The following is a 15,355-nucleotide window of genomic DNA, read 5'->3' as shown; positions in this document are numbered from 1 at the left end:
GAGAGAGGATGAAGGCGTTATTAAAACTAAGACCATTTGAATGATCCAAAGGAAATCATAATAAAATATATCATGCCTATTTAACTTACATCAGGAATAAGAAAGATTGAGAACTGGATCCAAAATTTGAGTATAAATTTATATTCCTGAAAAGACGGTTCTTAAATGAAGAGACGCATCTTCTGGGTGTTCAGATAAGAGAAAAATACTGTGACATTAAAATTCAACCTGTCACGATAGAGTACCAAGCATGTGATCCTGGGATGTGCTATTGAATTGTTGTGGGAGAAAGAAGCATGTTAGTGTCGCTGTCTGGGCGAGGGTGACAGTAGTTCTGCATTATTCTCGGAGAAAGAGCCCAAGCTAAATGCAGATGGGAGCAAGAGAAATCAATGCCCACTTATTTTAAGGTGTGATTTTATGTGCAAAGAGAGGTGGTATGTATTTGTGTGTCTGACAAAGGCTCAGCCATGGTCACAAGCCTTGACCTGTGAGGGATTGAATTAGCTTTGACATTATTGTTCTGGGCCTCTGAATACCTCCCAGTCTGCCATTCACTGATTAGCTGTAGAAAACACGTTTGCACACATAATGAAACCTCTTCTATCATCAAGTTTTTATTTAACTGTCAGGGCTGAACAGTTAAAATAACTTGAGAAGCTACTGAGAATGTGAGACAAGTACATTTCCTGAGGCTGAAAGCAGGCGTGTGACTTCAGCCGTCTTGGATATATCTAGACCTTTTGAAGTGTTCCTTCAGGAAATCCTACTGGAAAATGCTTTGTGAGGTTTTGTTTGGTTTTGTTTTGTTTTTGGACTTGGTGCTGACTCCATTTGGAACTTCAAATCTGTTGGATGCTATTTCTGAACAAAAAATTTTCTTACAAATTTCACTCTGAAAGAATTGAGATGAAAGAAAGTTAGCCTTAACATTATTTTACTAATTCCAAACCTTCAAACAACATTATAATATTTTTATTGGAAATCCACAGGGCAAAATTACACAATTTGGTTACAATCTTTCCATTAAAGTAGACTGCCAGGCTGAAAAACAACCACAGTGGTGATGGAAAAAAATGTTTTTAATCTGACAGAGACTAAATACAAAATAAAATTCTGTAAAGTGTCTAAATCAGACCACCAACATATCTGAAGTTCTGATTCATCAGTAGAACCCAGCCTAAGACAAAGTCTCTTCAATTGTTGGGTAGTTTGTTCTGGTAGAACAGTATTTTCAGATGTACACTCTATATGGCCAAAAGTTCCCAATGATTCATTTTCTAATTTCTCGTACCAACTCCTCTGAGAAAATGGTCTTAATGTCCCACCAAGTCAATGGGGTTTCTGTTGATATATCTGATAATGTGGGAAATACTGTTGTCATTGGAAATCAAGAAGAATCAAGCATTCTCCCCAGGAAAATCAAAGGGCCTGCCAGCTGTCTCAGGTTTCTGATTTGCAGCAGACCTAGAAAGACTGTGGTCCTTTGGGCCAAGGACATTTTGATGAATGAATATGTTTAATAGGCACTTGATACACTGCAGCCCACATCAACCCTTTCCCAAACCACCACCACCACCACCAACAAAACAAACTGTCCAAATAAGCATCTTCTATGCTTTGGTCTAATAAAGACATGCGAAGAAATAAAGTCACCAAAAGATAACATACTTCAATTAGAAGATGTTTCCCAAACTTCAGTTCTTTGCATATCAGTGTGAAAGCCTTTGCAGTATTCTGAGATCACTGTACTATTAAGTTGAATGGTGTAAAATATTTAGGTGTGATCTACAAAATCAGAAATTTCATATGGTTCGATTTAATATTATTTAATATTAATGTTGAATGTTATTACTTGATGTTTTTTCTTCAAATTGACTAACCTTAGAACCTTTAAAAAGTCCATCCAGCAATTGTACTCCTTGGTATTTTTACCCAAAGGGGTTGAAAACTGCTAACAACAAAAACCTACACACACATGTTTATAACAGCTTTGTTCATAATTGCCAAAATCTTGAAAGCAATTAAGATATCAACAGGTGAATGAATAAATAACGTGTGGTATATCCAGACAATGGAATATTATTCAGCACTAAAAAGAAACGAGCTCTCAAGCCATGAAAAGACATGGAAGCAATTTAAATGCTTATCACTAAGTGAAAGAAGCCAATTTGAAAAGGCTACCTACTGTATGATTCCAACTATATTATATTCTAGAAAAGGCAAAACTATTGAGTTAGTAAAAAGATCAGTGACTTCCAGGCATTAGGGGGTGGGAGGAGTGAATAGGTAGAGCACAGAGGATTTATAGGGCAGTGAAAATACTCTGTATGACTCTATAATGATGAATACATGTCATTATACATTCGTTCAAACTCACAGAATGTACAACACCAAGAGTAAACCCTAATGATCTTCTGAGGATTATGATGTGTCAGTGTAGTTTTATCAATTGTAACAAATATACCACTCTAGTGGAAGATATTGACCATAGGGGAGGCTATTCATGTTTGGGGGCAGGAGGTGTATGAGAAATCTCTGTACCTTACTCTCAATTTTGCTGTGAACTTAAAAGTGATCTTAAAAAAGAGTCTATTATTAATACAACAAAAACATCAAAACGTTAAATTAGTGATCACATTTTAGTCCTTAAGCATACTGCAGTAGAAACTCTCTAAATATGGCTGCCATCAATTCCTTCCTTCCTTCCCTGCACGTTTATACCGCTTCTCCAGTCAAGATGTAGAGTCCATTTCTCCTTCTCTTAAATCTAGATTGGCTTGGTGACTTTCTTTGACTAATACAGCATGGCAGTGGTAAAGCGGTTTCTACCTTGCTCTCTAAAGAAATGCCAGCTATCATGCCAGAAATCTGACTCCTCTGAGACCACTGTGCTATGAAGGAGCTCAGACATTAGTCACGTGGGGAGATCGTGTAGGAGAGAACTGAGAAACCTAGCAGACAGTGAGAACCCCAACCCCAGATGAACCATCTCAGGCAGTTCTCAGCAGTTTGAGAATCCCAGCTAGGACTATACATGGTGAAGTACAGATAAGCCGTCTTTGCTGTGACCTACTGAATTCACGGCCCATGTACTCAATGAACATAATAAGATGCTTGTTGCTTTAAGTAAACACGTTTAGAGATAGATGATTGAAACACTCGGCTTGAGGAGATTTCCTGGTGGTTATGACCACAGATTCTAGAACCACACTGCTCCAGATCTCAGCTGGCTACTTACTAGCTGTGAGTCACTGGGTTAATCATGAGTATAGAAGACTGCTACATTGGTGGCACCCAATGAACCACACCTCCTGGTATTCACACCTTTATGCAGTCCCTCCCACACCCACTCTGGACTTTCTATGTGACTTCCTTTGGCCAATGCGACATTAGCAAGTATGATGCAAGCAGACACCTGATAAGCACTTGCACAGTGGGACTTGTCCTCTCAGAACACTTGCTGTTGGAGCCCTGAGCCACCATATGAAGAAGGTCAGTTGCCTGGCTAAATAGATCATATAGAAGGAGAGATTCCCAGCTAACCCCAACTTTTCCAGCCATCCCAGATCAGGGGCCAGACATATAAGAACAGAACTGACCTGCTGAACTCAGTCACAAAAAACTTAAATGCTTCACTCATACGAGGACTTTAAGGTACAAAACAGATGAACATAAGGGAAGGGAAACAAAAATAATATAAAAACAGGGAGGGGGACAAAACAGAAGAGACTCCTAAATATGGAGAACAAACTGAGGGTTACTGGAGGGGTTGTGGGAGGGGGGATGGACTAAATGGGTAAGGGGCACTAAGGAATCTACTCCTGAAATCATTGTTGCACTATATGCTAACTAACTTGGATGTAAATTAAAAAAAAATAAATTAAATAAAAATTTAAAAAAACTTAAATGCATATCACAAATCAGAAGAAATAGTACATCACTGTTGTTTAAAGCTACTAAGTTTAGGGATGGTTTGTCATGCAGCAATAAATAACTGAAGAAGAAATAATATCCATCATGTCGTAAATGTAATTAAATAATATTTTTCCTAGCACACACTAGAATGTTTTAAAAGTTGATCAGTGAGGCACCTAAAATTACCTTATGTACCACCAAATAATCCACTTACCAGACTTTGGAAAATGCTAGTTTGATGGAACAATAACAATGATAATAACTATAATAGCAATCATTGATTGAATATCTACTCTTTTCTAGATTTGGGGATAAATGGGTCATATGCATGATCTAATTTATTCTCCCAGCCTCTCTATTAGGTGTCGTTATGATTCCCATTTTGTAGACAAGGAAAGTGAAGCTCAGAAAGTTTAAGCGATTTACCAAAGGTCTCCCGAGGGTCAACTTTGATGACCCTTGTAACTTTTTTTTTTTTTTTTTTTTTATGAAATAGAAACTTTCCTGGACCTGGAGGCAAATGAATGAGGTCTGCTCTCTATGTAAATATGTTTTCTACCATTTAGTTATGAGTCACAGATATCTTTGCGTGTATCATTTTCAGGGTCTATGTTAAGGACAGCTGCTCTTCTTGACCAGATGACGCTGGGGCCCTGCTGACTTGAATAATCGGCAGTACTTACTGGATATTTAGTACGTGCTCAGTTTTGTGCTAAGTGCTGGTGTGGGAACAGAAGTTAAGAAGAGATTCAGTACAGGGCAGCATATGACTCCACCCCTCAAAGAAGACTAGTTCACACACCCCAAAATAGTCACTAGACAGAGTAAGGCCACTTAAAATTATATGCTAAATCACACAGAACAAATATGTTACGGGAATCAGCAGGAACAGGAAAACCGAGGGGAGGCTGAATGGAAAGGCAACACTTACATATCTCTGAAGTGAGCATAGGTTTGCAAAATTGGAGCTGCAAGGGGAGGGCACTCCAGAAAACATCTCAGGAAAAGAAATGGTGGTGAGAATAATTGTGGGACAGAGTGACACATCGGGGGTGGGAAATATGTTTGGATACATAGACCGGAAGCACTGAACAGATAGAGATCATGTTGGAGTCACCTCATGTCCCCAAGCCCCGCAAAGGGCCTGGCAAGTTTAGTACTCATTGAATAAATGTAAATCAGGGTCCTCTCCGTGGGCACAGAGAAAGAGTGACCATAGAGTATTTGTGGATGGAGGGCTGGACTGGAGAGAGGAAGACTGGCAGGAGAGAAGGTATACTCCACTCAAGAAATAGCATCAGAGGCCACACCAGTGACCTTTCACGATGGGTGCTGGGAGTGGTGCAAGAAGCCCAGGCAAACTAAAGATTTATGAGAGCACCCTCTCCTCCAAAGAGACCCCACTGGCCTGAGACAAGGGCTCCCCTGCCCTGTCTCTGCAGGCATCTGAAGCAGAGGCTCACTCCTCCTACTTCTGAACAACAGTTCAGAAACTGACCTTGGCTTCACAATGACCTATTTCTTCCCTCCAGCAAGGACCACCTTCCTTGAGCCCCCCCATCTTCCTCCTGGGCTTGACCAGCTGTTACTGTTCCTGCATCCAGCCTGAACGGGAAGGAATTCCCAAGGCTCCCCCAGAGGGGACTGAACGCTCACTGAGCTCTGGAGGTTTCTAAGTCTCCATCAGCCCACGAGGTCTTTGTGTCTTCCTCCAAGTCCTTTGACTTGGCACAGCCACACACCACACCCAATGCCCATCACGGTGAGACCCTTCTGGTGCCAAGTCAGCCAAACCCAAACAGGCCTCCTGACTTCCTGACCATCTGATGCTTCCAAGCACTGGCACGTTCTCACCCTCTCTTTGTTCCTCAGGGAACACTGAGCTTTGGTGTGAGGTTACCTCAAAGGAAAAACAATCTGATGTGTGATAAGCCTCTTTGGCTGCTGGCAGGACAAGGAGGGCCTATCAGACTGGGCTCCAACTAAACAAAGCCAGACTTTCTGAGGGGGGTAGGCTAAACTGTAGCCCTAGTTTTTGTGGAAAAGAAACCCGCTGAAACTCCAGCCCAAGGCTGACACCTGGGGAACCTTCTAGGAGAACTATAAATAAACCAAGGAAGTCATTCTGGGGGATCTGCAGAACTAGAAAAGCAATTTCATAAGTGTATACATTTCCAACAGCACCTTTTCAAAAACAGCTCAATTTGAAATATTCATTTGCATTAGAATAGGCATGAATATTCAAAAGTCAGCCAGTGTTTCAGAACCATTGTCTATTCCTGGCGCTTTCATCTTCCCCTTGAAAAGCAGATCATGGGTTTTCAAGAAAGGTGGGCTTGGCTGGTCTTTGCACTGCCATAGTTGGCAGGAAAAGGGGTGATTATTTTCTGTTTCTTAATATTAAAAAAATATAAAGCCTCAGCTGGTGTTAAATCTTTGCTCTTTGTTCTGGTCAGGATACAAATCATGCCACAGACCTCGAATCTGGCCTAGCGGTGCATTTTTCAAACTGCTGGGCACAGCTTTCCATGCAGAGTCTCAGACACATTTTCCTACTTGCAGGTTTCTTTCTTTCTTTCTTTCTTTCTTTCTTTCTTTCTTTCTTTCTTTCTTTTTTCATGTTTATCTATTTTTGACGGAGAGAGACAGAGAGACAGAGAGAGACAGAATGCGGCAGGGGAGGGGCGGAGAGACGGATGGAGACACAGAATCTGAAGCAGGTTCCAAGCTCTAAGCTGTCAGCACAGAACCCACCACGGGGCTCAAACTCAGGAGCTATGAGATCATGACCTGAGCCACAGTCAGATGCTTAAGTGACTGAGCTACCCAGGTACCCCCCTACTTGCAGGTTTCTTAAAGACAAAATCCCACTAGGGCTGTGACCAGATCTGTGGGATGTATACAGCCCTAAGACGTGGGAGACTCTTGTCAGAGTGCTCAGAACTCTCTGGGTTACTTTGGCCAAGCCACTTATCTTCTGTTATCTTAATATCCCCACTGGACAAATAAAGACTCACATGTGTCCATCCTCCCTCTCTTCTTCTGCCTCAAGTTTACAAAGCTAAATAAGATGCTACCACATCAGTGAAAGTGCTTTGAACTCCTTGGAAGAAAATCAAGAGCTATGGCCAAGTCAGTGATTGTATATCAAAGTTTTCTTTGCCAGAAAGCAATATAACCCCTTAAGAGATTATCTTAAACAGTTTAATGTTAAGAAAACAAATGCCATTACAAAAACCCCAAAAACACAAAAAAGGGAAACTCACCAGTCTATCATTTGCTGAGATGATTAGCAGTTATTTCTCTTTTATGTTAAAGTTTGATTTTCTCAACATGTCTTCCTTATGCTCTGAACTGATAAGCGGCTCAATAACAGGTTTAAGGTGGGTTATGAGAGAAGGAGATGCAGGAAGGTTGAGCTGGCACTGAGTTGATTTTCTGAGAATTCATTCCTCTGCCCCCAGCACATTCCAGGTGAAGTTCATTCTATTGTCGCCTAAGCTCTGTCTAAATTGTTCAATTTATGTGACAATGTCTTGATGGTATCTCTTTAAGGCTGTCAGAGGAGCCAATGCAATGTCAATTCCAAAGTGAAGTCATGGTTACAAAAGTGCCTTTAGTGAAAACTGACAATGTGGGAAGTCTTACCTGTTCTCTTGCAATTACTTCCGTATTCAATTTGCAAGATAAAGGCTGAGTGCCTCTCCTTCCACCCCCATACCTCTGGATCAAACTGTGCTTTCTACTTATTCATCAGCTTCCTCAGGGCTGGCCTCAAATCACCAGGTATAGTCCTTGAATATTGGGGAGGACTTTGAAGATTTTCTAGCCCAGCTACCTTGGAGGGTCTGAACATTCAAAAGGTAGACTTAAAACAAATATTTTTATTAACCGGGCATTAAAGTTAAAAAAGACATGCATTGCTATCATAAGACTAAAAAGGATGAGAATCAAAGGAAAAATTCTGGGGATGGGATGAGTCAGGATAGGACATACTGCCCCATGGTTTCATGGAGGACAAATGCCTCAGCTTCTGTGCTCCTCAGTGGGGCCATTTTTAGCTGTATTCTGCACAGTCCCAGAGGCCCCCAGTGAAGCTGGCCTCTTACCACTCACACTAGTAACCTGCTCATTAGCACACCCTTTATTGGCTTTCCTCCCTCTCCTCCCTGACTCACCTCCCCAGTCCCTCACAAAACTTCCTGAAATGACCTCCCAAATAGACTACCCACACCCAATTCTTTGTTTCAAAGACCTCTTTTGAGAATGTGGAAGTTCACACATACAAGGGTATTCCCCTTTGGATGGACTAGTTCTCAATGGAGACTGATTTTACTCTGGCAAAATTTGGTGAAATCTGGAGACATTTTTGGTTGTCACAACCAGGGGAGGGGTGGACAGGTAGGGGCTAAATATTCTACAATGCATAGGAAAGGCCCCCACAACCAAGAAACATCCAGCCCAAAATGTCAGTAGTATCAAGGGTGGGAGACTCTGCCTTAGATTACCTGCTCCACATGTCTCATACCATCAGCTCAACTCACTATCTTAAAAATTGTATAAAGGTCTATTGTCAGAGGACAAGCTCACAGAGAGGAACCATCCAGGCCATCTCGGCTCCTCCTCTGCCTGTAATAATAGAAGTTATTTTCTGGGAGTGTAGTGATGGTGTGGCTCCTGCAGCTACAGATGTGAAAGGGGACAGGGCTGATGTTCAGTTAGGGCAGCATGGAGCATGACTGGCAACTTCTGGGATACCACTGAGGTCCTACAGGCAAGGCACTAATTGTGATGATTCCTGGTCATTCATGTTTTGGCAGGTAACTTCTCTTTTAATCACTAAAGTGCACTCGAACATATGTATATTACATGCTAACATCATTTTGGGGTTAAATTTAGGTTAACCTAAATATATCTAAACTCTTAAAATGGTGTGAAAATGCACCTAAGTAGATCCCATGATCTACTAAAGCAGCTTATTTTACTGATGAAGAAACTGAAGCTTATATCAAGGAAGCCATTCTTCATTCACATACCTAGCTGGTGCTGAATCAGAATCGAGAGATATCTGAACACCCAACTCCTTCACCCAGGGACAGAGAAGAATATTCGTGGAAGATCCCAGTGTTTACAGTGTTGTACTGCTGGGTGGGTGATATAAGCCCAGCAGATGGCTAACACTGAAGCCAGACATTTCTCAAAATTCCCAAATTCTAATAAGTAGGCTCATTGTGGTCAACTGTGCCCATCTTCTCTTGTACCTTTGAAAGGACAACCACACTACCACCACCATCACCACCACCACCACCACCATACACACACACACACACACACACACACACACACACACACACTATCTATATTCCTCATCCTGCAAAACAATATAGGAAATTCAGCTTTGCAAAACATTAAAAAAATTTTTTTAAATTAATTTATTAATTAAATAAGAGACAGAGAGAGAGAGGGAGGGGCAGAGAGAGAGGGAGACAGAGAATCCCAAGTAGGCTCCGCACTGTCAGCGCAGAGCCCAACACAAGGCTTGAGCTCATGAATCATGAGTTCATGACCTGAGCTAAATCAAGAGTTGGACCTTTAACCAACTGAGCCACCTAGGCACCTCCAAAACATTTTATTTTTTTTTTTAATTTTTTTTTTAACGTTTATTTATTTTTGAGACAGAGAGAGACAGAGCATGAACGGGGGAGGGTCAGAGAGAGAGGGAGACACAGAATCGGAAGCAGGCTTCAGGCTCCGAGCTGTCAGCACAGAGCCCGACGCGGGGCTCGAACTCACGGACCGTGAGATCATGACCTGAGCCGAAGTCAGACGCTCAACCGACTGAGCCACCCAGGTGCCCCCAAAACATTTTAAATTCCAAGTGAAGATCAAGAAAAAAATAAAATTAAGCTGATGATAGGAATCCTGAGGAATTTTGTCTCTGATTTGCAAAGAAGATATCACAGGTAGCTAGAGAAAACAGTCAATAGCCAACAAGAGCTCTTTAAAGAAACATACAAATTTACATCTGGGGAAGATTCCAGATATCATCTCATCCCATGGCCTTATTATATACATAAGGGAATGCAGGCAAAGAGAAGGCAAGGAACATGTGCAAGTCCACTCAGCAGGGGTTAGAATACTCCCTGCCCATTACTATGGAACATGCCTCAGAAGCCAATTTTCTCATATGGTCCTCATTTAAAAAATTATACTCATCAGCTACAGATATAGTTCTAAGCTAGAGTGTTTATATGCAGTCCATGAGGCAAAAAAGAAGAGGTGGAGGGTAATTTATTGCTTTATAGGAATTTCTGAATTATTTTCTTCTAGAGTCATCTATAACTTGAGGCTTCTTTATGGTTCCATGAAAAAATAAATTCCTACCAAGTTCTGGATTATAAATTTGGGAGGGTAGTTAGTATTCACTGGAAATGAAATAAACACGTGGTATATAACCACATAGGTTTTGGTCATACGGGAGATTGGTAACAACACCTTAATTTGTACAACTCTATCACTTAATTAGAAAACCAACAGAAAGCAACTTTTTCTCTTTAGATCACTGACTTTTTTTTTAATTTTAGAAAAATGACTAGAAAATTCATGTGTGGGGCTTTTGTTTAATTTTCTATTCTAACTAGACTACACAACACTTGAATGCTAGAAACAGATCACATTTGTCTTCCTGGCACTTAGCACAATGTCTGGCACCTAGTAATTACTCAACATACTTGTGTTGAATGAATGAATGAATGTCAGTGATGTTTTAGAAGGCATTCCGCCTTGGTAGGAATTATTAGCATATGCAAGTCTGTTTATTTTTCACAAGTATGTTTACATTTTCCCATTTTTCTATTTCTTATAACCCAAGTCAGTCTTACAACATCCATCTTTTATAAAATAATAATTCAAGGAAGGAATTATTGAAACTGAAGCCTGACTAGGAAGGCGGGTTATCATTTCGAGAATCATTCTTCCCTTCTTATGAAAGTTCTCTTTAGCTAGGAAATACACATAGAAAGAAAGAATTATAAAACTCGAGTGTTATTTCTCTGTCTCTATTTATCATTGATTATTCTGGATTGGTTTGTTATAAGTGCCAGTGGTATTGGTATGGTCATGAGCAAGGACTTTGGAATCAGGCAGACACAAAGTCAAGTCTCCAACCTGTCACTTACCAGCATTGGGCAAGTTATTTCACCAATCTGTGCCTTGTTTTCTCCACCTATATAATACTGCCTATCTCATAAAGCTGTTAGGATGATTAAATGAATTCTATACATAAGGTGACTGGCATATCCTAGCTAGACTCCCACTACATGTTAGAAAAATAAACTCTCCATCTACTTTTTACCTTGTTTTTCTACCATCTGAGTCCATTAAAGACCTTGATTATATCTATTTTAGTTGCCCCTTGCAGCATAAAAACTACTCTAAAATTGAGTGGCTCAAAACAATAAGAATACATTTTTTTCATAATTCTGGGGATTGACTGGGTCTTACATCAGTCTCACTCATGGAATGTCAGCTGGGGATTAGACCCAGCAGGAAGAGTTAGGCTGCTGGCCTCCCCTTCCATGTGGCCCTTCATCTGGGCTTCTTTTTTTAATTTTTTTAATGTTTATTTATGTTGAGAGAGAGAGAGAGAGAGAGAGAGAGAGAGAGAGAGAGAGAGAGAATGAGTGGGGGAGGGGCAGAGAGAAAGGGAGACACAGAATCCAAAGCAGGCTCCAGGCTCTGAGCTGTCAGCACAGAGCCCGACGTGGGGCTCAAACTCATAAACTGAGATCATGACCTGAGCCGAAGTTGGATGCTTAACCGACTGAGCCACCCAGGCACCCTTGGGCTTCTTGATAACATAGTGGCCACAGGGCAGTGCTCCACATGTGCAAAGGCAGAAGCTGCAAGGCCTCTTGAGACCTGGGCTTTGGAGTCTCACTTTGTCCATATTCCATTGGTCAAAGCAAGTCACAGGTCCAGCCCAGTTTTAAGAGGGTATAGGCTATACCTCTGGATGGAGGCGCAGCAAAGTCACATGACAAAAGACCACGCTTACTGAGATGGGATGACTTTGTGCCCATAACACCATCTACCACCATTTCCCTTCAACTTGCCTCATGTACCTCTTCTTGGACTGTACTTCTCTAATCTTTCACTTCACAAATCTTCCAGTCACTGCATGAAGTAAAAATACTTTTGTCATGGAGCCAGTGTCTGATGGAGACTTGTGCAGCAAATCTCTTTGTGAACAAAGAACTTGTGCTCCAAAGTAAGATATATACTCAAATCTATGGACAAACTCAGAAAGAGCAACTTTCTTTCTTTTTTTTTTTTTCTAATAATGTTCATTCATTTTTGAGAGAGAGAGACAGAGCACAAGTTGGGGAAGAGCAGAGAGAGAGGGAGACATAGAATCCAAAGCAGGCTCCAGGCTCTGAGCTATCAGCACAGAGCCTGATGCGGGGCTCGAACCCATGAACCATGAGATCATGACCTGAACTGAAGTTGGACGGTCAACCAGCTGAGCCACCCAGGTGCCCCAAGAGCCACTTTCTAAGAAAAAAGCTAACAAGAACCCATGTGCCAAGGCTGGGGCCATCTATTGCACCTGAAATAATACAAACTTGGGATTTTGGAATAGTTTTACTTAGGGAGTTGTGCAGCCGAAGTCCTATTGGTATGAAAAGTAACTAGCACAAAACCCAATTATTAAAAAATAATCCAAAAATGTGGGAACTTAATGTGGCATGCATGTCTTCAGGAATAAAAGGGGAGAAATGAAATGGCAACATGTAAGACAGAAATTGGTTTTCCAGCTTCCGCTTGACCCAGGCTGAGGCATGCGACTCAGGTTTCCTCAGTTAGAGGCTCCCATCTGAGACTTGAAGCTGTAAGAAGCAGAACCACACAGAAGCCCTGTTGGTGGAGACAGAGATATCCAGCTGCCAGAGCCTGCAGGGGTGGAAATTCTATAAATCTGTGGTGTAGTCCACGGTATCTGTGCCCCAGGTGATTTCCAGTGAAGCGATGCTGAGGGATCATCTGGGGATTGGGCAGACTGCAGGCCCTCTGAATTGCACTCTCTAGTCCTGCCAGAGATTTTGTGAGCTGCCTGAATTTCCTTTAACAAATTCCACTTCTGCTTAACTCGTTAAAGAAGGTTCTGTAGTTTATAAGGAAAACCATCCCTGGTACATTTGTACTAGTAAGTAGTTGGGTCAGTAGAGTGCTATCCTCAAGATAGTTCATCAGAATTTATCAGAGTTCAGATGAAACCAGTTCATCTCAATCCTGGCACGGGGCAGTCATGGGAATGTGCCATTCAGATATCTTCACAAGAAAGCCTACCGGGATGAACCTGTCACACACTTGGGATTTTTCACAGTATTCCCACTGAGGCCACACTCTCCTCAAGCTGTCTCCAGGGAATGACTGAGCATGGTGGGAGTGCCAGAGCTGGGATGTTCCTATTCTGATCTTTCCCACTTTTCATGTCTTCTTTAAGAAATCCTTTCTTTCCTTGAAGGTCAGAAAATATTACTCTGTATTTCTTTTTTTATGTTTATTTTTGAGAGAGAGAAGGAGAGAGAGAGGGAGGGAGGGGGGAGTGTGAGACAGCATTCACAAGCAGGGGACAGGCAGAGAGAGAGAGAGAGAAAGACAGAGAGAATCCCAAGCAGAATCTCCATGCGGGGCTCAATCCCACAAACCAGGAAATCATAATCTGAGTCGACATCAAGAGTAGAATGCTTAACTGACTGAACCACCCAGGCACCCCACTCTGTATTTCTTACTAATAATTTTAAAGTTTTGCTTTTATAATTAAAGACTTTAATTCATCTGGAGGTATTTGGGGGTATGTTGTAAAGCAGAGGTCCAGTTTCATTTTTATCCATTGGATAAGCATATTTTTAGTTCCACTTATGATAGAATCCCTCCTTCCCTCGCTGTCAAACTGCTCCTATCATATATCAAAGTTCCATATGTACATAGGTCTGTTTTAGGGCTCTCTATTGTATTCCATTGATCAGCTTGTCTACTGCAGCACCAGTGCAACATTGTCTTAATTACAATAGCTTCATAATAAGTCTGGTTATCCGCAAGTTAAGTCTCCCATTCGTTTTTTTAATTAAAAAAATTTTTTTAATGTTTATTTTTTGAGAGAGAGAGTGCGAGCAGGGGAGGGGCAGAGAGAGGGAGACACAGAATCAGAAGCAGGCTCCAGGCTCTGAGCTGTCAGCCCAGAGCCCAACGTGGGGCTCGAACTTGCAAACCATGAGATCATGACCTGAGCTGAACTTGGACAATCAACCGGCTCAGCGACCCAGGTGCCCCAAGTCTCCCTTTCTTACTCTCCTCCTTCAGAACTGCCTTGACTATCTTTGGTCCCTTACTCTTCTAGATACACTTTAGAATTAGCTTGCTAATTCTATGAAAAACCCTCATGAAGTTTGTTAGCATGGAAATGCATTGAATCTGTAGTTCCACTCGGGGAAATCTGACTTTTTTTTCCATTCTTTTTTGGGGGAAGAAATTCTTGGGATTAAATGCCTGGCTGTCTGCTGTTCTGCATCCAGTTGTGGGGATATCAATGACTATACAGACAGACCCTCAATTAATCTCTGTTTTGAGCTTCCTTTCCTGCTCCCAGGTCATCTGATTCTGAGCACAGAGACTCCGTTCCAGAGATCAGTTCTCCTCTTTGCTGCACCTTAGATGTGGGAGATGCAGGAGAGAAGCATCAAAGGAAAAGACTTCAAAAGGGAAGGGCTGGAGAAGGTGCGAGGCCTTAGGACATGTTTACACAGCTGAAGGCGACTGCTACTTATAAGGATAGAGCCATTAACATTGTCCAGGGCCGGATCCTCCTTCACACCTGACCTTTCCTAGTGTTATAGAAACCAATTAACTCAAAATTCAACCTCAAAAAGCTAAACCATTAGATTGATTAACACACTTGCTTAGCTGACTTTATGCACGTGGTCTTTAGCAATTATCCTAATAAAAAGAAGCTTCATTCTGGAGTCAGGGCCTCATTCCCACTCGAGTATGAGGACCTTCACTTAACTGTACTTTGCGGACTCATCTTTTGAGACTCTGGCCATACTCCCTGCAACACTTAGAGGTAATTTTTAATTTCTCATTTATATCTTTAGAATTTTTCCACAATGAATATGCATTATTATTGTGATAAAACCAACAAATAAAATGGCTATTTCATTCTTTTGGTGCCAACTCCCAAGCCCAGCAGTCAGCTTTCTCAGTTAACACCAACAGGACCAGCATACATATGGCCAGCATGCTCGCCCACATCAATGGCAGATGTTGGAAATTCAATCACATTCATTTGCCCAATTCACCTCATCACCAGAATCCTTCTCAACACAGCCCTACAGGCAGCCGCTGCTAATTTATCAAAGCTGTGAGGGACCCCAGG

General features: G+C 41.6%; 1 long non-coding RNA gene across 1 annotated transcript in view; it reads right to left on the bottom strand.

Annotated features, from left to right (window-relative positions):
• Positions 1-592: 592 nt before the first annotated feature.
• LOC122198367 overlaps positions 593-15,355 on the bottom strand; it is a 63,701-nt gene continuing 48,938 nt past the window's right edge. The window contains exon 3 of the long non-coding RNA XR_006192953.1: positions 593-895. This is a non-coding gene — a long non-coding RNA (uncharacterized LOC122198367). The remainder of the gene's footprint in view (positions 896-15,355) is intronic.

The sequence above is a fragment of the Panthera leo genome, chromosome C2 (assembly GCF_018350215.1).
Source record: "Panthera leo isolate Ple1 chromosome C2, P.leo_Ple1_pat1.1, whole genome shotgun sequence".
NCBI classification, from domain to species: Eukaryota; Metazoa; Chordata; class Mammalia; order Carnivora; family Felidae; genus Panthera; species Panthera leo.
Note: the sequence above shows the minus strand (reverse complement) of the source record. Positions and strands in the feature narration are given on the sequence as shown.